The sequence below is a fragment of the Megascapheus bottae genome, chromosome 4 (genome assembly GCF_031878675.1).
Source record: "Megascapheus bottae isolate mThoBot1 chromosome 4, mThoBot2.hap1, whole genome shotgun sequence".
Lineage (NCBI taxonomy): Eukaryota > Metazoa > Chordata > Mammalia > Rodentia > Geomyidae > Megascapheus > Megascapheus bottae.
This window is the reverse complement of record NC_143512.1, coordinates 66,403,993-66,428,093: the sequence shown is the minus strand read 5'-3', so window position 1 is coordinate 66,428,093 and position 24,101 is coordinate 66,403,993. Positions and strand designations below refer to the sequence as shown.

The window sequence follows — 24,101 nt, the reverse complement described above, 5'->3', positions numbered from 1 at the left end:
GGACTGGTAAAAAAAAAAAAACAACAACAACAAAAAACATTATATGGATACGGATCCTCGTTGGAAACCCTAAAGCCAGTGCTTTCAGAGTGTGCCTTTGATATCATACATGCAAATAACTTAGATGAAATGTGTCTATAACCATGGTTATTCGATGTTGGGGAATCATGGATCTGTCCTTAAAATACCTTTTCATAATACTGGGGTTTAAACCTAGGGCTTCAAGTTTGCTAGGCTGGTTCTCTGTCTTAGGACCCATTTTTTTCAGCCCTGAGTTTTGCTGGTTATTTAGAAGATGGAGATTAGCAAACTTTCTTTCCCAGGCTATCCTCAAACTATGATACTCTAGATCTCATCCTCCTGAGTAGCTAGAGTTACTGGCATGGGCCACTCCTACCTTACTTATAATATCTGTAATAACAAGGATAGTAGAACAGCAAAGCAATTTACTGGGAATCATGAGAATAGTTGTGTGACCTTCGACAGAATCCACTGAATCTGTGAGCCATCACACCCTCATCTATAAAGGGAAGCAATGCCTCAACCTCACTGGGAGGTTAGGAGGAGAAAATAGAAGCTATAGAAGTACGTTCCATCAAGTTGTTTTACAACACAGAGGGTTAATACTTTAGCAACTGCAATAGTGTTTATGCTGCAATTTGTGTTTATGCTCACAATGTTTTAGAAGACATGAAAAGGTTTTCTCAGAATCTTTCTCTGAAAAGAACCTGTGGACAGGAAGAGCCTCCAAAGCTCAAGGAATGGTATAAAATAATTGTAATAAAATCGTCAGACATGGATTCTGAGTGGCATTCCATGTTCCACTCCTGCAGTGAGTCAGAGACCAGGCAAAGGGGAGACCATTGGCCTGTGGCTAACAAGGCTCATTTGTTCCGTGGAAACAAAGCAAAAGTCCAAGACTCCTCAGGGATGGCTGCCACCAACTCAATACTGAGATCGTTGAAGGAAAAACCCACCAAGGAGGCAGGATATCACCACATTCAAAATTTAGACCCAAGTGATGCAGAAGAAAGAGATTGGCCTCTACTTGGAAATACAATCAATATTCATTCAGTAGACAGACAATAGGGGTGAGAGACCAAAACCCACACATTTTCCTTAAGGCTTCCTTCCACTAGTCTTCCCCCACAAGGTAAGCCTTGACAGTGTACACATGTAAATCACCTATTCCACCTTAGTATCTCTCGATGGCTGGATGAGACCCAGGAGAGCTGGCAAGTGGTAAAAGGAGAGGAAGCAGAAGACTGCTGCTGGCTCCAAGACCCTGAGTATGTCAAGAATGGAAGACGCCAGGAGAGTTGGGAAGGTTTCAGCTAAGCAAGTCCAACACATCCATACAGAGCTTTGTACATCTGGTACCCAGGTGGTCCTGGTTGACTGGTTTCTTTTTAGCTATCAGGAGCCAGGTCATACTGGAAGAAATTGCCTCTGACTTGTTGCCAAAGAAGGGCTGACTCCACAATTGGCCTGAAACAAGCTGCCCCCAAACTCACTTTCCTCTGTTACCAATTCTGGCTTGGGATCAAAGGAAGCATTTTTCCATGCCAGCCTTCCCTGAAATCTGCTCACTTCTCTTACACCTTTAAAGGAGAAGAGGAATGAGACTGGGGAAAAATGTGGAACTTGCCAAGGACCTTTGGTCTGTTCAGAAGAGCCTTGGTAGAGCCTCTCTGGCTGGAGCTCTGAGATGGCAATTTTGCCTGTCATCTCTCCTCCATGGCTTACTTTTCTTCCTGTCCGTATCTGTTCAGTTCACTCAGCACATTGCTAACTCTCTTTTGGAAATTAACTCACCTAATCATTTTCATTAAATTATAAACAGAGACAGAGAGACAGACAGAGACAGAGAGACAGAGAGACAGACAGAGAGAGACACAGAGACACAGAGAGAGGAAGAAAGAGGGAGAGAGACAGAGACGGAGAGAGACAGAGACAGAGACAGAGAGAGACAGAGACAGAGACAGAAACAGAGACAGAAACAGAGAGACAGAGAGAGATTCCCTTCCACCCCTCACTCCCAACCAGCCAATAATATCTCCCCAAGGTAACTTATCCCGGATTTGGAATACCAAGAAATTTGTTTCAAGCCTATACTTAATTCCAAGTCTCAGTCCCGATTGGATGTTGGCAGGATAAGGAAGGAATAATACGAAAACCCTCATGGCAGACTCCATTCCAGGAAAATCACCTTCCAACTCTAACTTTCCAATTCCAATTTGATCTTTCTCCACAGCTCCAGAAGCAACTATTCTGACTGTGAGGTGTATGGACCTCACCAGTGAGCAGGCAATGAGTGAGAATCCTGCTTCATCCTCCCTGCAATCACCTTTCCACAAAGCAGGGCTGGAGGATGCCACACAGAACTATGGGGAATCTGTGGTAACTGACTCAGTAGACAATGAGCTGTGTAGTGAGGTCTGAAGAGGCAGGATTAATTTCTTCCTTCTGGTAGAGACTTAGACTTCCAGCCATGGTCTGGGGAAAACTCATCCTGGAAGGTCAATTTTCAGGGTGTTTCTCATGAAGAATCAAGCCTAATTCCTGAACTAGTATTTCTGCAAGTGAGTTGGCTGTGTCCTGTAGTTGATTTAATTGTCAAGGCTTTAAGTCAGTCATAGATGGCATCTCCTGGCCTTATTATTATTATTATTATTATTATTATTATTATTATTAATTTGCTAAGAGAATGAGAATCTAGACCACAGTTTGTTTTCTTGCAGAAGAAAAAGGCAGATTTTGAGGACAGACCTGAATTCAACTGTCAGCTCCAACATTAACAAGCAATATAGCTTTCCCCAAGCAATTTGATCTCTGAGTATCAAGGTCTTCATCTGTGAAAAGATGATGAGAACATGTTTTCCCTCTAGAAGATTTACACGAAGAACTGAATGAATTAATATATAAAATTCACCCTACATTGATGCTGGTACCAGGGAATGTTTCTCTAGACTTTCTCGCCGTGATAGCTTATTTCCTGAGATGAACTTAGCCATTTTCTTCTCTTCCAGTGTGGTTAGCACACTATTTATCTTTACAAATAGTCTTGGGGTCTAACAGAAAATGTTCTGCTCAATTAAGGACTTCTTAATCAACTCTGTTTCTCACTTGATCACACTTGGAACTTATGTTAAGTACATATTCTGTTACAAATTCCTAAATTTCTTCTCTACAGATTTACTAACTATTGGCTTTCAGAGGAAAGATGAAACCATAGCTTTTCAGGCTATTAAAAAGAGGACATTTAGAAAGTGAAGATGCAATCACTAAAGAGAAGAATATACTGGATCAGGGGATCTCTACTTTCGATGTAGAACAGAATTGCATAATGAGAAGACTGGAAATACAAGTAACTAAGAGTTTTTCCATGATTCAGTGAGTCTAGTGTGAGTTAGGAATCTGCTCAGGGAGCATCTAGGCTTGGGACAAGGGAAACATATGCATCTTGCTTTACAAACAGCTGAACTTACTTCATGCAATGCTGGATTATTTATCTCTTCCTTCCTCCCAATTAGCCTAACATAAAAGATGTCAGGAACTACTGGTAAACCTTTAGTTTGCCTTCGTCACAAACATTGTCACCTATGACAATTGTTGATTACAGGTTGTAAAAAACATCTCTCTGAATTTGAGGTCTACGGGAAATCTGCACAACATCTTGATGGATGTTGAAGAAGTATTTTGGACTTGGAATGTGAAATAAAGTGAAATCATCTTGTTCCAAGGAGAAAATGGAAAAAAAATAGAAAAATGAAAGAAAACAGAAATAATCTCAAAGAAGCTCCTGCTACAAAGGCTGAAGAACACTAACAAAACTATACCCAGAAATAAAGAAGTGACTTTCATTACATTTCAGTCTGCATTCCTCCATAAGCCAGCAAAACCAGAGAACACCAGCTAAAAGGCACTGTAGCAACCAAAGCACTCTGTGGAACTTTTCTCCGACAATACCCTTGGGAACGGGTGTGCATGTGCCCAGACAGGAAACACCACCTTACCAAGTCTTGATATTGGGTCATTTCTGCCTGCCTTTCCTTCTACCAGTAATCTATTGAAAGTATTCTCCTGTTCAGAATTTGTTTCTGCTTTTTTAAAGTCTCTCTTAGTAACAATCCACGTACTCATGTTTACTGTTCCAGATAATGAGGAGCCCAATAAAAAGGAAGGGGAAGAAATCGCTAGCACACTGGAAGCCCAGGGAATGTGCTCTTTGAGAGAACAATGGGACAGAGCTGGCCTGGAGAAGTGAAAGTACTTTCCCCATAGGGAGCAGAATGCCATTATGGTGGATTTAGCCTTATGACAGAAAACTGTTTCCATGTTGCCTTTTCTCACTATGTGAGAGATCTGTAAGGAGCAAATATTTTTTTCCTTATATGAAGATAGTCATAATCACCAGAAGAAAAAAAGAGTAGCTGAGTCAATACCTTCTTAAAGAAAATGGTAAGACCGTCCGTCCACTTGAGGCTGACAGGAAAGGCATTTGGGAAATAGTTCTGAGGCCTGGAAGAAGGAGCCAACCTTGTATGGCGTTAGGTGGAGGGCTCAGTTGATTGTCAGCCCCTGAGAAACAGAGCAAGGGAAGAACAGAAAAGCAGCCATTTTGCCCGAAGGAATGTAGCCCTTGATTTTCATTTTCAATCTGCAGAATTAAGATAATTTTTTGTCAGTTATGGGGCTTACACTTGGAGTCTGGGTACTGTCCCTGAACTCTTCTGTTCAAGGTTAGTGCTCTACCACCTTGAGCCACAGCACCATTTCTGGTTTGCTGGTGGTTAGTTGGAGATAAGAGTCCTACAGATTCTCCTGCCTGGGCTGGCTTTGAACCTCAATCTTCAGATCTCAGCCTCCTGAGTAGCTGAGATTACAGGTATGAACCACAAGTGCCCAGCAAGAGAATCATTTTGTATTTACAGTTTTGTATTGTATTCAACTACAAAGCTTATGTTTATTTGTTCTCAACACACTCAGGGGTGGGCATGGGAATGAGTTACCAAAATGAAATTAAAGGATGAAGAGTCAAGAAGGTTACAGGACCATGTGACCTACTCAAGAAAAGTACACAACCCCAGCACACGACATTTTAGCAAACAGTACTTCCATTTTCTTCTGCACGAAAGGTAGGTAGAGACACTTCATTCCTTTGTCCTATTTTGTTTATTTTAAATTTGGCTCCACTAAATTAATGGATCGCATCTTGCAGATGCAAAAGCACTGATAGGATTGGAGAACCTGGGTCTTTGAGCTTTGAACTCTCCTTCACATCCCAAGTGGCCTTCCTGTGTCATGTGGGTCAGGAACGGGCATGGACACCTGTCACTTCTGACAGGAATAAATGTCACGTCATCAGGAAACACTCACCACAAGGCCTGGCATATATTTTATTCAGAAACAGTGCTAAGAAATTGCTCTGGCAAAAATTTGGTCTAATACAAATGACTTGTCTCTTGGTGGCGCTTAACAAAGAGTGTTGTTTTTTCCGTAAGATGACACGGAATGTGCAAATGAACTGCAGAGAGGAAAAAACTGGGAGAGAGTGAGGGAAGGGGTGAAATCATTCAAAAAGAAATGTACTCTTTGTCTGACTTATGTAACTGTACATCACCTTTATAATCAAATTTTTTAAAAAATACAAAATTATGAGTTTCAGAATTTGGGGAGTAGATGACAAAGACACAACGAATAGATTTTTTTTAAAAAAATGGATAATCTCATGCTCCTTGAAGTTTAATATTTCATTTTCTTTCCTTTTTCAAATGTTCATAATTATAACAATCTGTCTTGACTGTGCTTATCTTCTTTCAAATGTATTTCAAAATTATTTACCTTTATTACTTTTGTCATTCTTTTTTACCTCCTATGTAGTTCCTTAGTAGAATGTGCTCTGTTTATTCTTATATAGTTATGTAACTGATATATATCCACTTAATGAGGTATGTTTATATCTCCATTTATATTCATGTATGTGCATGTCCATGCACGTCGATGATTTTAGGTCTAATTTCTACATATTAGTGGAAAAGATATGATATTTTGCTTTATGAATTTGATTTGTCATGCTCAGTATAATGTTCTCCAGTTGCATCCATTTTCCCACAAATGACTTGATTTCTCTTTATGTATCTTATAATATCCTAAAGTATGTATATCATATTTTCTTTATGCATTCATCTGTTGTTGGACAATGCAACTGATTCCATCATATGGCAATTGTAAACAGTGCTGCAAGTCTTTCTGGCAGGCTGATTTCTCTCCTTCTGTATTGCTATTCTCACATATCTGCATTAAACATATGTGACCACTACACTCAATGTATTTGTTGAGATGAGTTCTCAGCAACTTATCTTCCAAGCTGGACTTGCACCATGATCTCCCTAGTGTCTACCTACCAAATAAATTATAGGCATGTGCTACCATATCCAGCCATTTTTTTCTTTTTTTTAATGTCTTTTGTTTCTTATCAAATTTCTACCTACTCTTCTTATTATGTGGTCTTCCTTCTTTTGATGAGCTTCTTCTCTTTCTTGGAGCTATTGCCTGGAAGTATCCACCCACTAGTCCTAGAATGGACTGCCACTGGTTTCTGCCTCTTCTTTGTGCCAGCATCTAACTTTAGACTGGCGAAATCTGGCATTTCTGAAAAGCACATCTCTAAAACTAGAGGGGTTATTTTTAATACAATTGTTAGATAAAGGGTAATAATAACTATGAGAGGCTTTGGGATTACTGAAATCACTATTTCAAAGCATCCCAAACTACACTAATCAGAATAGCCAGAATACTCATTTTCTATCATATTTCAGAGATGACACACAATTATATTTTGCATGTTTTGTAGTGTTTAGTATGTGAAAATACAATATGTAGTTACTATACAGAATATAATCACACTCATTTATAGGGCCTGCAATTTAATTTTATTATTTGAAATAATTTAAAGTATTTTTTATTTCCATGCCTTTGCTTTTAGAGCATAGTATAGGCTTTAGCTATAATTTGTTATAAATCTTTTTTGATAATAAAATAGTGTCCTACTTATCATTGTGTTCAGAAACATTTAATACACTGAAGGTTGATGGTGATGAGGACTGAGATCTATAAACCTAGCTAGACTCTACTTCCGAAATACCCAGCAAAAACAGGGCTAGAGGTTTGGCTTAGGGGATAGAACATAAACCAACCAAGCAATTGAAAAAAAATACAAGTCCCTGAGTTCAAATATCAACAACGACCTAACAATAATGGTTTTAAAAACTGAATATGATAAAGCAAGTCATTACAAATTATCTCATAAAATAGACATTGATAAAAAAAAGAGACAATGAAATCATAAGACAGCACATTGTGGCAGGCATCAAAGATGACATCAAAGATGTCTGTACCTAAAACCACTGTAAATTGTAAATGGAAAAGGCTCACAGATCAGACAGACCCTGAGAGAGGACCATGTAATAAAGGGGGGTTCTGTGTTGCTTGTGTTGAAGGATAAATGGGTCTGTGCATCATGGCATGCAAGTAACCTGAAGGATCTGGAAAAGCCCAGGAAATGAATTACCCCTGAGTCTCCAAAAGGAATGTCTTGATCTTGGATCCCTGAAACTCATTTTGAACTACAGACTTCTAGAACTGTAACACAGTAAGGTTGGATTGTGGCAGCTACGTGGTTTGTGGCAGCTTCTTAGGTTCAGCAGTAAGAAATGAAAGCAATGAACATTAAAAGTAAAAGGAGGAGAGATGATAACCAGAATTGGGGGTGGTTCTTTTTGTTTTCTTGAGGTAGGGGAATTTTGAGACAGTCTTACAAAATAGCCCAGGGTGGTCTCAAACATGTGATCCCCTTACTAATGGGTATCAAGCTCTTAATGAAAAATTACTTATAACTAGACAGATGGGATTAACGGAAAGGTGAGCCTTCTTTCCTGGAAATGTTAGATACTTGGTTCAGACTAACACATTTCAAAGAACTTAAAATTTTTTAACTTCATCTCGACCCAAAGAATTTAGCCAACATCAACACAATAACTACTCAGAAGGAATGCCAAGTTTGTTATGGTTGAAATACAGTTCCTTTTCTACTGGAAAGAAAAATTAGAAAACAGGAAGTCCTGAGATATTAATCAATTTGGAATCTTGAGAAGACCGTGAGAGATAAGAACACTGGACAGAAGGGAAGCTCCTTGAACTAGGAGGAGACACAGAGTCATGTCATGTAAAGTCACCAGACCACGTGGCTCTTGGTTTTGCAGCTGAATGCAGAATCTGCTCTGCTTTCCTCTCATAAATAGAATGAACTGTATGCATGAATCTGCAAGTAGAAGATTGATTTCAGCTTTATAGTCACAATAATGTATTTTTGTATAAATCACAACAATACTGTTTTCTTACTGGTAATCTCATGCCTGGGGAATCCAACAAAGTCACATGCACTGTCACTGTGACCTCATGGTTTTAAAGATGTCTTTAGTTCCAAAAGTTCTGAAGTGACCTTCTCAGAACATTGTGGTTGACCTCAAGGGCATTGAAGAGGAAATGGCCTCCTGTGCTTTATGACTTGCAATTTGGAACTGAGTACAGGAAAATTGGGAGTCCATAGGGAGCAAGAGGCCCCATTTGGATTTGTTGCAGCCTTTCTGGAGCCAACTGGGAAATTTTGGAGGCATGTGGTCTTTCCTCTCAGTATATGTATTTGTAACTTGCACACTGCTAGCAAGTGTGGAAGAACCCTCAAATGCCTGTGACCCAGCTGCTCCCGGGACAGATCTGGGAATCTACATAATACCACATCTCATAATTACATGTCCACAATATTCTGTGGTGGTTTTATGGCAACATAAAGATTTTCTTCAAACATGTTTATCAAACCTGCTTGAGGTTAGGAAAATTTGGAGATCTATGTAGAGTCATCTTTACATTTGGCCAGCAAGAGCTGATTGAAATGGCGGCATCTCAAGTTTCCTTTCCTTAAATTCAGCCCTCACTACCTACCCTTGGACGCATACATGCCTGATGTGACATAGAAAGTTCTATAAAGTTCTGCCTTGATCACATAGGAAGTGCACATATATTCCTTACTTCCTTTATTTTTTATTCAAAGCGCCCAATATATTTCATATGTAGGCATATATTTAGTAGTTTAATTTTGGCTAATGTTAATCTTTGTAATTTCAGCTCCATGGTAGGAGGGGTTTTTGGTTGCTTTATTTTGATTTTTTAAATCACTTCATCTTTTTGCTGTACTGGGATCCAACCCAAGGCCTTGGGTTTACTAAGCCCAAGCCAGGGATTTTTCTCTATTCGGTTCAATATTACCTACATCTATGCCATTTAGAAAGCTGCCCAATACATGCTGTGGAGAGCTCAACAAAGACACATTCAATGACAGATGCCGAATAAATGATACAGAAAGGTCTAAGAAATTTTATCTCCAATAAAGTAACAAAAAAGCTGAGCTGGAGGCCTGGCTCAAGTGGTTGACTACTAATTGTATACAAGTAAACAAGCAAGCCAGCAAGCCAGAGGCCCTGTACTAGTGCTGGAAAAGAACTGTGTGAGTGCGTGCGTGCGTGTGTGTGTGTGTGTGTGTGTGTGTGTGTGTGTGTGTGTGTGTGTGTGATCTGAGCCTTGGAGAAGGAATGGTAGTACAGCACTTTAAAGTTTTAGAATAAAATCTTTTGGGTAGCTGAAAAGATTTTGCCAAACTACCTAGGCATAAAAAGTTAAGTCACTCAGGATTCCTGAACATTGTGCTGGTTTTGATTCAGTCTCTGGTGCCTATTCTTCCTCATTCTTTTAAACACAGAAGTTTTGCTGTTGATTACTTTTAATTCAATATCATCTCAAGATTCAAGACTTGTCTCTCTGCATTGAGCAGCGTGACGACTACTTGAATCAGTCTACTTGATCCAGAGAGAGCCCTGGAAGAGTACATGAACCATGCAACTAAAATACAGGCTTCACGTCTAAATTAATTCAATACCAAATGACAGACTTTAGGAGTACTCGCACATACGAGAACCATAGTGTTTAATTTCTAAGTATGATTATACAGAAGGTTATTTAAAATCATCCAAAACTTTGAAATAATAATTTAAAAGAATGTAAACATACTAATTATATGAATCATTCTGACTTTATTCTAGAATAATATCTAATAGGCTTACTGACAGTTTATCTTAGGTAAGTTACTATTTAACCTCAGTGAGAGCCCAGACTCTGAAGTTATAATGAATTTGTGGAAGACTGGAGTTATTCCTATCAAGTTGAAATTTAAAGAATTATTGATCAGCAGAAAATATAACCCTAAAGTTAATTTTTCTTGCTTTGTACCTGTCCTGTTTTTTTTTCTTGGCATTGTGGTCCTAGCTTTGCATTTTATTGTAACTATAGTTTCTGCCCTGCTTGTATTCTCTCACTGATTTACTCTTTAATGACTTCACTAAACTTTCCCAAGTTCTCACTATATTTATGTGCATGAGAATTATGTTTCCATCTTCTTGAAAATGATATTGACAAGAGAAGAGAGGACTATTGTCAAAAATTCAGTCTTAGCCCCTAATTCAAATGTCCTATCTAAAACAGTGCATTCATAATAGCAAGTGGGAGAAAATGAATAGCACAGCCAGAGGCACAAGTTTAGGGAAGACATTCAGACCATGAGATTTTGCATTTTGAGGTAAGAAGAAGGATATTCTCAGTTCAGTGCACACACACACACACACACACACACACACACACTTACCTGTAAGCATCTATACATATATATATTCTCACCTTTTTTTTCTCTTAAAATTGAACTGAGAATAATGTCGGAGTGTCATGTAATCTAGTGTTTGACTCATTTCATGTACATAAGCATTGCATAGACGTCTCACTAAATGTTCTGGTTCAGAGCCTCTGGGTGAGGTTGGGAGTCTGTATTTCTAACAAGCTCTAAGGGGCTAGCTAAACCAGGGATCCATGACACATTTACCAGTCCAATCAGGAAGCTTCAAAATAGGCCTAACTGCCAGTCAAATGGAAACAACAAGCCAACTGAACAGCTGCCGCAGCCACATGTTAGAGAATGGTATCTGCTCAGACACTGTGACGCGAAAGACTACAACTGAAATGCCAACCGAGAGATGAATCCGGTTGCTTCTGTGTTCTTCTTTTCCAGACAGTAAACTCCTACTTGTTTATTAAAGCCCAGATGTACCAAGGCTTGTCCTGACTCCAATTGAATCTCATTTTGGATTGTTTTTACTCGAATCCATAGCAAAAACTGGAAGTATGCAATGCTAAACATTGAAAAAAAATCCATTTTCTTCTAATTTCATTTTAAAACATGAGTGTAAAAAGTAATCACTTAACATTGTATTAGTGTATTCAAAATTAAGAAGCAAAATAGATGACTCTTGTGATCAGAAAAATTTTAAAAAACAGCTCAAGAAGTGAGCACACAGGCCTGTTATCTCAGTCCAGTGTGAAGTTTAGGTTAGAGGATAAGAGCTTGAAGCCAGCCAGGAGGAGGAAGAGGAGGAGAAGGAGGAGGAGGAGCAGCAGGAGGAGAGGAGGAGGAGATGAAAGATGTGGAGAAGGGGGAGGGAAAGGGGTTTTGCAATCTAAGGAACAATCAGCATTGTGGCAGGGCAAGATGGGATAAATATTTCTCTGGGAAGAACAATTTTCAGACCTTCATTTAATCACATCTCTCTGGTCCATCTCCAAAGCCATACACCAGTCAAGATTGCCAGTTCTTCTATCTTTGTGTGTGTGGTGTGGGAGGCGGTTATAGGGCTTGAACTAGGTCTAGAGCTGTCCCTGAGCACTTGAGCTCAAGGCTAGTACCCTACCCTTGGGCCTGAGTATTGTCCCTGAGCTCTTCAGCTCAAGGTTACTGCCCTACCCTTGAGCCAAGCCCCACTCCCTATTTTTTCTAGAGGTTAATTGGAGATAAGACTCTCAGGTCCTTTTGTGCCTGGGCTGTATTTGAACCTTGATCCTTAGATCTCAGCCTCCTGAGTAGCTTGGATTACAGGCATGAGCCACCACGCAGGGCCAGTTCCCCAATCTTTTGCCAGTCCTGGGGTCTTGAACTCAGGGCCTGGGCTCTGTCCCTAAGCTTCTTTTGCTCAAGGCTAGCACTCTATCACTTGAGCCACAGCACCATTTCTGTTTTTCATTTATGTGGTAATGAGAAATTGAACCCAGGGTTTCATATATGCTAGGTAAGCACTGTACCGCTGAGCCACATTTCGAGCCAGAAGTCCCCCATCTTTAGTGATAATTATGAACTGAGGTCAGTACCAAAAGGACTGTTTTGTTTCTTTTTTTTTTTTTTGCCAGTCCTGGGCTTCAGCTCAGGGCCTGAGCACTGTCCTTGGACTTTCTCAAGGCTAGAGCTCTACCACTTGAGCCTCAGCACCACTTCTGGCTTTTTTCTATGTATGTGGTACCGAGGAATCGAACCCGGGTCTTCGTGCATGCTAGGCAAGCACTTTTGGGGCCAAACTCCCGGCCCCAAAAGGACTGTTTTGTTAAGATCAGAACGCAATCCTATCCATTTGTGCCTAGATACAGGTCCTCTGTGGTGAAAGGGTCCTTAAAACCTTTGCAATTCAGTGGTTGTAAGACCATACATCTTCCTCCTTTAAAGTAGGAATGTCTTTTCCTTTGAAACAATTCCTTTGGCAGGAGTATATAGGAAACATTTTAAAATGGCATTTTTACTCATTTCCTATTGCTTTATTTTATTGATTGTCAAATTTACACTTCCAAATAGTCAAGTTGGTAAGATAAAGGCTAAAAAGTTCCTACTGTCAGGTGGAAGATGGCTTTGTAGAGAACATGGATAGGGGTTCAACAAAGTTACAATGACTGCCTTCATTGAGTCAGAAAGGTTTCTACACCTCCCTAGCAAGCTGACTGAAATTCCTGTCACTGTTCAGTATCTCTTGACAAAATTGGTAGCATTTGCATAAAGCCTAGTGCATAAGGAGGAGTTACAATTCCCTCCATTGGAGTCAAAAAGCAATGAAGATATAGGGTAATGTTTTTAACTCCAGCCACCTATTCGAATAACCTGAAGAAAGTCAACATCCTGATCCCTGTCCTGTACTCTCAGCCAGTACTGGCTACAAAAGTCCCCTGGGTGGAAAAGGAGCTTACATTTTTTTCCCCCTCTACACCTCACAGAGGCAGAGGGAAATGGGACAGGGATGGGGCTATTTCCTCCTAGTTCATCCACTTGAATTAAACATTTACTGAGCAAGGGAGTGTTCTAGGTACTAGACAACTGAAAACAACCATGTCCTAGATCCTGTCATTACGAAGTTCATGGCCTTATTTAAACATGAAAGAAAAGGTAAATCTTCATCAGATCCAGTCCAGACAATTGCACATGGATACATCTGGTCCCAGGTTAGATAGGTATCTCCATCCCTGCATTGATCACCAGGTAGTGGTGAAAGCCAAAGCCAATCCCTCACAATGCAAACTATTCTGAATGCATTCTTCATCCATGGATAATTCCTTCCAAATAGCCAGGAGGGTTTCCTGTCATTTCACAGATCTTGAAATAAAATAACCTTCTAACTGAAACAAACAACTTTAGGAAAAATCTGAGATCTGAGACCTTCCCCTTCTATTCAACAGGAAAACATATAATGAAACTGAGACACTTAATTAAATTTGATAAGGACTCATGAAACTGGTATGAAAATATACCAAAAGGAAAAAAGAGCAAAGAAGAAAGGGGTGGAAAGAGGAGGAGGCAGCAAAGGAAAGGGTAAAGAGAAGGGAGAGCAGGCAGAGAAGTGGAGAAAAGCAAGCATCATTTCCCTTTGGAGAGAGCAGTTCAGAATACCAAATGCACAGATGCAGAAACTGAGTTTCTTTCCCACGTCTTGACTGCTCTGAGTAATGATCTGAACTGTGGGACCACAAGAGGTCTAGTAGGTTGGATCCATTGTGAAAATTCCTTATACGACAAAAAGATCACTCACACTTGGCCAAGGGACAACTTGACAGCTATGTGCCCTGGACCCAGAACATCAGAGTCCCAGAGGACCAGCTTTTACTGCTTTGTGCGCGTCTGTGAAGTGAGAGGTGACAAAGGTACAATGAAAGTCAATCAGACTCGAGCTGTGCTGCCCACACAGCTGGGGGACCCTCTCCCTTCCCCATCTCTCTCCTCTTGGGCAAGCAGCCCAGCCGAAGATAAAATGGAAATGTACTGACTTCTTTTGCTCTACTTAATTAATAAAATGTTCTTGGGAGTTTTGCTTTGTCAGGGAAAAGCCAAAGGAAGCTTCTGTAGCTCCCCTGGTGTCTTGGGGAAGGGAAATGGAAATGAACAGCCTTGCCTGGCTGTGAGGGAAGCTGCTGGTGATTCAGAAGACATACCAGCTGCATTCCCAGCAGGTTTGGAAAAGGATGACCGTCCTAGCCAACAGTGCCACTATGACAGCAACACGGAGACAGCGCTCCTGACAGCCCACTCTCACCACTTCAGAGCTCTCTGGGGCTTGCTGGCCTCATTTTTCGAATTACTTGACATTCCAATTAATTGGCCAGTACAGGAGAAAGTAGTACTTCTCCACAGGCCTCTCCAGATTGGCTCTACAGCCACAAGGCTACTTGGCCTATGGCTCCTCTCGTCTGATCTGAGACCACAGTCCAAAGACTTTGTAAGCATAGGGTCATTTTGTCCCAATATTATAGTATGAGTCTCTGAAATTATGGACATCTTCAACTGTAACCATAATGGTACAGCCACAGCTAACAAGGCTATTGAATAATTTCTGGGTGTTTTATAATAGATCACAATTTTCTTAAAAGTATATGTAAAAATAAAGAAACCAATCAAGCAAAACCATCAGCTTTATAGTTCATTTCTTTAAAGTATATGGAGACAAGATGCACACATGATGTTGAGGTATATTTGCCAGTCTTGGGCTTGGGCTCAGGGCCTGAGCACTAAGGCTAAAACTCTACCACTTGAGTCACAGCACCACGCCTGGCTTTTTTCTATGTATGTGGGACCGAAGAATCGAACCCGGGTCTTTGTGTATGCTAGGAAAGCACTCTACCACTAGGCCAAACTCTAGCCCTATGTATTTTCTTAAAAACCAGTCTCATCTCCTTTCTTCCCCTGCTGTTAGCTCATGATACTAACCAGTCAATTGTCCTATAGACTCCATGATTTCTTTGTAATCCTGTCCTTATAAAAAACTACTAGTGTCTTATGTGTATATTATACTATATGTAATATAGTATAATGTACATTTATAATCAAACTTCCAGTTCACACAAATACATATATACATATCTCTGCATATAGCTAGGCAGTGGACGATTAGCTACTTATATGTGAAAAGGCAGAATAGTCACTGTTGGTCCTCTGTTCCTCCCCTACAAAAATGTAAGATCAGCCTCTCACTTGATGAAAGCAATTAAACCCAGATCTCAAATCATTCCAGCAGATGGAGAACAAGGACTCTGGCCTGAATTCAGCCTTGACTTTTTACCTCAGCAAGATCACAATTTCCCAACAACACAGCTGGCCCCTAATTCTACCTCGTAGCAAGAATTATGTTTCTGGCAGCTGTTAGGCTAAAGTAACCCACAAGAATGACCACAATTAAAATATAAAACTATCCAAAGAATACAATCTGACTACATAGTATACTAGATTATACCCTAAACTCGGACAGTAATATGTTCTATTATCCTGGGCAACTTACTACATTTTTCTGAATTTTCAATTTCAAAAAAAGGAAGTTGGCATCAGCTTCTTCTAGCTCTAAATGCCTACGAAATATTTTTATTCTTTATACATACTTCCTTGCTAAGTCTAGACTATTTAAAAATAAAATTTTAAAACACTGCCTACCTCACCCCTCCATCACACTAACATGCACACAAAATTCAAACCCAAGAACAGCTAAATGAGAAAGGAGCCACAAGGAATGCTTTTTTTTTTCAACGCCAATTTGATTCTTATCTCCTGAGAATTAGAAATTTGCACTTTTGTGCAATGACTGTACCTGTGCAGCTGAGCTGCTTAAACAGAAAATTGCCACAGAAACAGAAAATTTGGACAAACACTGTTGCTTTTGTGGTGGTAATTTCTTAACCTTAATTGTTCAATCCTCTCTCTCTCTCTCTTTCTCTCTCTCTCTCTCTGTCTCTCTCTCTGTCTGTCTCTGTCTCTGTCTGTCTGTCTCTGTCTGTCTCTGTCTCTGTCTGTCTGTCTCTCTCTGTCTCTCTCTCTCTGTCTGTCTCTCTCTCTCTCTCTCTCTCTCTCTCTCTCTCTCTCTCTCTCTCTCTCTCTCTCTCTCTCTCTCTCTCTCTCTCTCTCTCTCCAGTCCTAGGCTTGGGCTCAGGGAATGAGCACTGTCCTTGGGTTTTCTCAAGGCTAAAACTCTACCACTTGAGCCATAGCACCACCTCTGACTTTTTTCTATGTATGGGGTACCAAGGAATTGAACCTGGCTCTTGGTGCATGCTAGGCAAGCATTCTACCACTAGGCCAAACTCCCAGTCTTCTCTTTCTTTTTGTACTAGGGGTTTTGAACACTCTAGGTAAGCCCTTTATCACCTTAAGGCTACATTCCTAGTTTACATTCCTTGTTCTGGTGAGGCAGATGGGACAAAACCAGAATTGGAAAACATGAGACAATGGGAACAGTGAGGAAATGAATCAGAGGTGTGGGTTTTCCAAACACTCAATACCAAGCAAACTTTGACCATGACCCACTGTTTATCTCACAGAAACTCTGAGTTTGGCTCTTTTCCCCTGAGCCATTGACCATTTGTCCCTGCTGCAATTTTCCCAGTTTGGAAGTTTTCTCTAGAACTAAACAACCTGAGTAGTTTTCCCCTCATCTGCTTGTGGGTTGTCACGGGCTTTCTCACTGTCAACTCAGGATGATGTTGTTAATCATTAGCTTCTATTAACTCACACCAAGCTAAAAATTGTGGATGATATAAATTAAGTAGCAGTCTCAATGGTTTCCTGTGAGAAACTGTCATGTGCTATGATCTTGCTCATGAGAACTGTTTAACAAACAGCCAGGAATTTGGTGAGCTCATTGTTAAATCTCCAAATATATCCATGGCATAAATCCCTACAGCCTGGAAACATTAATATGTATCGTGAAAAGTGTTCTGTATACATATGAGTAAGACAAGATCTCAAGGCAGTAAGATTATCAGATGGACATCAAATATAACCACATACATACTTATGAGAAGGATGTGCAAGGAGACTTGATGACAGAGATGACGGTAAGACATGGTAACCACGGAAACAGGCACTGGAGTGATGGAGTCACAAGCTGTGCCATACCAAAAGCAAAAGAGGAAGAGGATGAGAACCTAGAAAGAGAACCTGGCCTTGCAGCCTGATTTCAGTTCAGTAACTGAAACACTTATTGCTTCTAGAACTAAGAAAATAAGTTTTCATCACACATAGAAAACTATTAGAGATCAGAAGCTAGATTGGTTGAGATGAATTAGTCAATATATAGATTCTACATATCAGAGGAGACCATTTAATTCAGATTGCTTGTTTATATAATTTCTGGGTTGCACCTTACATGAACAATCACAGAATACCACCCAACGGCCTTATATAATAAGATATATGATCTACAATATATTATATAATCTGATTGGAAGACATACTCAAGTAGACAAATTCCTTAATCTACATTGGTCTGGGCCAGGAACGTGGCCTGGTGGTAGAGTGCTTGCCTAGCATGCATAAAGCCCTGGGTTTCATTCCATGGTATCACATACACAGAAAAAGCTGGAACTGGTTCTGTGGCTCAAGTGGTAGAGTACTAGTCTTAAAAAATTACAAGGAGAGTGCCCAGGCCCTGAGTTCAAGCCCCAAGACTGGCAAAAAAAAAGAAAAGAAAAGAAAAAAGAAAAGGATTCTGTCTGTCTCAGGTAGTTCTGTTTACTCTGTTTTCCCTATAGTTTCCTTACTCAAAAGATAGGCGTCTCAGGGCCAGGAGTTTGGCCTAGTAGTAGAGTGCTTGCCTAGCACGCACCAAGACCTGGGTTCGATTCCTCAGTACCACATACATAGAAAAAAAAGCTGGAAGTGGTTCTGTGACTCAAGTGGTGGAGCTCTAGCCTTAAGAAAACCCAAGGACAGTGCTCAGGCCCTGAGTTCAAGCCAGGATTGGAAAAAAAGTTAAAGAACAAAAAAGATAGGAGCCTCAAACCCAACCCATTCATTCTTTCCTGTGGACCTAATGTGTATCAGAAATGATTGTGAAAGTGCAAAGGTGATGATGATACATGCTTCCTGAAATACAGGAAGCTAGTCATGTGAACTCAGATAGCTAAGTGGCAAAAATTTCACTGACAGGTTAAAGGTCACCAATGTGATAGAATAAAGAAGTGGGGAATCAGAGATTCTTCTTCGGCCCTGGGGATGGAGCCCTGAGAAATGAGATTAGTGCCATCACAAAGAGCTACCTCCCCGTTCCCACCTGTGGTCACACAGCAAGAAGACACCAATACACCACAATGAAATGTATTTCCCAGTCACTATTCTGCCTCTGCCAGAGCTCAGATCTCAGACTTCTCAACCTCCAGATGTGTGAGAAATAAATGTCTGTTGTTTATAAGTCATCTTTAGAGGGTATTTTGTTGCAGAAGACTGAAAGGACTGGGATGTTTTCCCATTCTAACCAGAGTTTCCTTTGAAAAGGGCTGAATTGTAAAGTTTGTTTCTCTGTTGAATTCAAGCCCAAACTACTATCTCCTAGTACAGCTAAACTGGGCAATGTATGAAATTGGATCCTAATGAAAAGCAGGTAGCATTTGTCAAATAGGAAGATGCCACCCACAGTGTCACTGTGGAGGTGGCAATTATCACCACTGATACAGCTCTTCATGGAAGCACCACCCACTGATACCATGGTGACAATGGCATGGAAACCACTGCTCCAATGACCACTTGGCTCCCCATTCTCTGCACATTCCTCATGGTTCCTCTTAAATGTCCTCTTTGAGTTCTGCTTAAGAAGATTTTATACGTTGCCAAAGTTTCAAATCAGCACAAGCAACTTTGGAGTGGAGTCTATAGGGCTCTTTAAATACAGAATCATATCCTTTGCAAAGAGGGAAAGTCTCACTTCTTCTTTCTCTATTCAGATCCCCTTTATGCTTGCTTCTTGCCTTATTGCTGTGGCTAGGAATTCTAATACTATGTTAAAGAGGAGTGGAGAGAGTGGGCATCCTTGTCTCATTTCTGGTTTTAGAAGAAATGGCTTTAGCTTTTCGTTATTAAGTGTAATGCTAGCTATGTTTGCCATACACAGCTTTTATTATATTGAGGAATGTTTCATGGGTTCTTAGTTTCTCCAGAGCTTTTAGCATAAAGTGGTGTTGGATCTTGTCAAATGCCTTTTGTGCATCTTTTGAGAAAATCATGTGGTTCTTGTCCTTGCTCTTGTTAATGTAATGAATCATATTAATTGACTTCCATATATTGAACCAGCTTTACATCCCTGAGATGAATCCTGTTTCATCATAGTGTATAATTTTTGACGAGTATTTTGTTCAGAAGTTTTGCATCACTGTTCAAAGAAATGAGTCAATAGTTCCTTTTTCATTATTTAGAGAATACTTTATTAGTTTCTATAATCAAACCCATATAGATAAGACATTACATATAGTTCCCTTTCTTTGATGAGTCCCTCTCTGGTTTTAGGATGAGGATTTTGCTGGCTTCATAGAATAAGTTTGGTAAAGAGCCTTCTCTTTCAATTTCATTGATGAGTTTGAGGAGTATTGGTGTGAGCTCTGATTTCAAGGCCTTATAGAATTGAGCTATGAATCCATCAGGTCCTAGCCTCCTTCTCTTAAGAAGCTGCATCTCAGAATCTGACCTTGGATGTTCTGTCAAGCTATACATGATAGAGTTTGTATAAAAACCCTGTGATCTTTCTTCTATAGGAGATAATATAGAGTTCCTGTTAATGGGTAGTTTTCACAGAATAACAAGAAGGTCTATCCAATCAGGTTTTAATTCTACTGGGGGCAACTTCAATTTATTCTTTCATGTACTGAATGCTTACTGAAGAATTGTATTTTAAGCACAGAAATAGCTATTAGAAATCCAAAGACCAGTGAAACAAAGCACCATCTGCTCTCAGAAGGATTCTTCAACAAGTCAGAAGAAGAATAATACTGGAGGCAAACACCTTTTAGTATCAATAATATTATTGGGAACTGAACATAATCCCTAACAATGAGATGCTTACATGCACAGATAATTAAGTCTACCCTATGCACACCTACAGTAATAAATACTATAATCAAAGAAAAAGGTTACATATCCTAACAGTTATGATCCCTAAATTTATGGATTGATTTGAGCAATTCTAGTGAGTCTATACTTCAGGATGCTGTCAACCTATATCTCTAAGAAATACTCATAACCTTCATATTGTTCCATAACAGGTCCCTCCAATCTGTGGGAGTTGGGATGGAGAATGAGACCAAACAATGGGGGAAGAAGCATAGTAATATCATGAATTGGATTTAATCTTTATCAAATGGCTGTATCTCTGTTAGCCTTAATTTTCTTATTAAAAATGGAGGCAATCACATAGGTGTCTCTCAAGTTTGTCATAAGGACTGGAAGAGCAAGAGAGTCAGTGGAAGTCTTTATAAACTAAATACTATTGTAATGTGTTCATTATTTCTACTAATAGCCAATGGTTCAATAATAGACACTCTATCTCTGACCATGCCAGCACAGGCCCTTCCCCTTGACTTGGGGCTCATCTGTGTGAGCTCTTTTGGTGAAAGGGATAGAGCAGACCTGGTGGAAACAGTGAACTTGCATAGTGACATTCACCTTCTGCAATTCTACCATGGACAAGGGAAGTGCTCCCCACCTCCCCTCCCCACTGCAGACCTGGGTTCTACACTATCAGAGGTCACACAGTGAACCCCAGTGAGCAGATATGCAGACTTTTGAAAAAGGATAAATGAATTTACTTTTGCCACTGAGTTTTAGTGTAGCCTGTTCCTCACCACATGCTGACTGGTGCACAGCCCCTCACTTCCTCCTCTGCTTGAGAGGCTCTGGGAAATGAACAGCATTCTAGCTATAATTTTGGTAACATATTTGCAAAGCAATTCCCAAGTGAGAAGGCAATGACAGAGGACTACCCTATGCTCCAGTAGCATCATTACTGGGCATTTATCCAAAAGATTACAAGACTGGATACAGGGAAACAACTTGCACATCCAAATTTATTGTTATACCATTTATAATAGGTGAGGTGTGGAAGCAACCTAGATGGCCTTCAATAGATGAATGGATCAAGAAAGTGTGATGCACACACACATATACAATGGAATTTTACTCACTCATGAGTAACTTACATGGATCCAACCTGCTCACAGACCCTACTCTCTCCATTCCTGTAGGTGCTTCTTAGCCCAAGAAAAAAGAGAGACCAGGCAGAATTGTTCTCCAACTTCTTAGAAAGCCAAAATCAAAGTTCAGCAAAACAAAATACCAGGAAGCAGGTACTAAAAAAGGATGAGTTGGAATCGAGAAGGAATAGACAAATGAAGAGTAAAGGGAAAAATGCAGACAAGAATCCAAGATAAATCCTACAAAATTAAGAAGAGTAAGGAAAGGGGAGAGGTATACAGGAAGAATAGGTAAGAAAGTCGAAAGAGGTGACACTGACCAAGGTAAATTGAATTAATAAACTGCTTTGGTATGTGGCAACTCCTTTGTACAACTACTTAAAGTTGCTTGCATTTATTTATTTATTTATTTATTTATTTATTTATTTATTTATTTTTGCCAGTCCTGGAGCTTGAACTCATGGCCTGAGCACTATTCTTGGGCTTTCTCAAGGCTAGAGCTCTACCACCTGAGCCACAGCACCACTTCTGGCTTTTTCTGTGTATGTGGTACTGAGGAATTGAACCCAGGGCTTGATGCATGTGAGGCAGGCACTCTACCACTAGGCCAAACTCCTGGCCCTTAATGATTTTTTTTTTTAACAAAGAAAAAGAGAAGACAATGAGATACTGAACAGTAAAATACTTGGAAGCAAATAGGAATCAGCACAACAGACATGAAAGTCCTCGTCATTCCGGGCACTTTCCCCCCAAGCCCAACATAGAAGCAGCATTTGGCTGATGTCAACATAGTCACGGCCGCAGATGCCATGAGGTCTGTAATGGGCTGTAAGGTGTTTCAGGCTACTTAGTAATTAGAAATAGGTAACTGTTAGTTTAGCAAGTATGTCACAGTTTCTGTTTAAATTCTAAAACTGGACAAGCTAATGATATGCTGATGCAAAATCCTGAAAGGGGGGTTCCCACAAATTTTTTTATTGTAATTAATAAAAGGGTTACATGATATTTGCCAGAGAGAAGGTGCATTTATTCACATACATCGATACCTTTCACATGTCTTGGGGGTGAGGGGAGGGTAATGGGGACCAAGACACAAATTGTTTTTTTTCAGGTCACCATGAATGACTCGCAGCTTGCCAATTAGCATACTGGATGAAAAAGTACTGTGGAAAGCAGGGTTTTGGTAATTATTATAATGAACATTAAAAATAGGGCTTCATGGAAAGAATCAGAGTTCAAGAGACACAAACCACCAAGATAGTGGAACAACAGTGTCCACTTCATGAAGGAGGCTGAATATAAAAGGCAGGGGGCTTCTGAGAGCACAAGAAATGGAGCCATGTCTAACAATGGCTTGAACTAGAAGGATAATTGGTTGTACAGCATTCTGCCTTGTAATGTGGCTAAATCTGCATCAAATGGGAAATTTCATGCAAAGCAGAGTCAGAGCTTCTATAAGGCAGAAAGAAGGGTTCTATTAAGCTAAGTAGAGCTATGCACCATTTGGGTGTGTCTGCTTTTCTAATGAATGTTTGTCTAATGTCTGTATGAGTGACAAAAATTTATACTATAAAATAAAAAAGGCTTCCCCCAAATCACTTTGTACCGAACATTAAATTGCACTTCAAAATGAAATTAAATGTAATCATGTGTAATTGCAGTTTGCTGCAGGCTAAGTGGTAAGTAATGTACATGTTGAAAATTAAAGTTTTTTTCTAATTTCAAGCAACATGAGAAATATTAAAACAATTCATGCTGTAGAGTCACATATATCCTAGTTTCTTCTATCTACTAGTTCTAAAGCTGTTGTGAGTTTAAGCTTATTCATCATAAGAGAGGTCTTATGTACTCTTAAAAGATGTTGGACTTAATGGGATGAATTTCATAAAATTAAAAAAATCACTGTGAATTCGCTGAAGTGTAACAGACTTATGGAGAGAGCAGATAAGTATGATTCTTTAAAAAAGACTATATCAAAACCCAACAAAATAAATACTAGGAAATAGGATAGGACCTAAAGGAGAGAGCCGAAGAATGAAGAGGGAAGAATTCATTACAGAATTGAGAAATATAAGGGAAGGAGAATGCTCAACTGGGACGAAGCTGCTGAAGCAATGATACAGATCAAGCTGAACTGTACACATAAATTGCTCTGTTAAACTGCAAAATAATTCAATGTGAAACCTGAAATGAAGAAAAGTAAGGGAAGCATTGGGGTGGGAGGAAGGGGTGAGAATGTTGAAAGTGGTCAGATGAATCAAAATGTACCATATTCATAAACTGCTGAAGTGAATGGCAATTCTGTTGTGCAACTACTTTAACAGAATGAAAATATGTAAAACGGTGTGTTTTCAGTGTCAGTTTGACTCTCATCTTCTTCTATATTCAGAAGTCACCAGTGACTCTAGAGCTGTGTTCAGTGCATACACAAAGATGGACAGACACAACTGAAGTACTCAGGGATGGAAAGCCCATTCAAAAGGAGTATTAGCTAGCTCAGCTGGCTCTTACATTGATCTGTAGAAATGGAATGGCAGTGCCTCGTTACAGCAGAAAGTAGTTGAAGCTTGTGATATCCTATTAGGGGGAAAAAAAGCCCAAACTAGCAAACTACATGTAACAGTTGATACTGAAACCTTTATTCCAGGATTCCTGCTAAGAATACATTGCAAGCTCTTTTGCATATCCAGAGG

General features: G+C 39.8%; 1 protein-coding gene across 1 annotated transcript in view; it reads right to left on the bottom strand.

Annotated features, from left to right (window-relative positions):
• Positions 1–24,101, bottom strand: part of Adamts12 (ADAM metallopeptidase with thrombospondin type 1 motif 12) — a 220,095-nt gene that overhangs the window by 153,573 nt on the left and 42,421 nt on the right. The gene's annotated exons all lie outside the window — the stretch shown is intronic.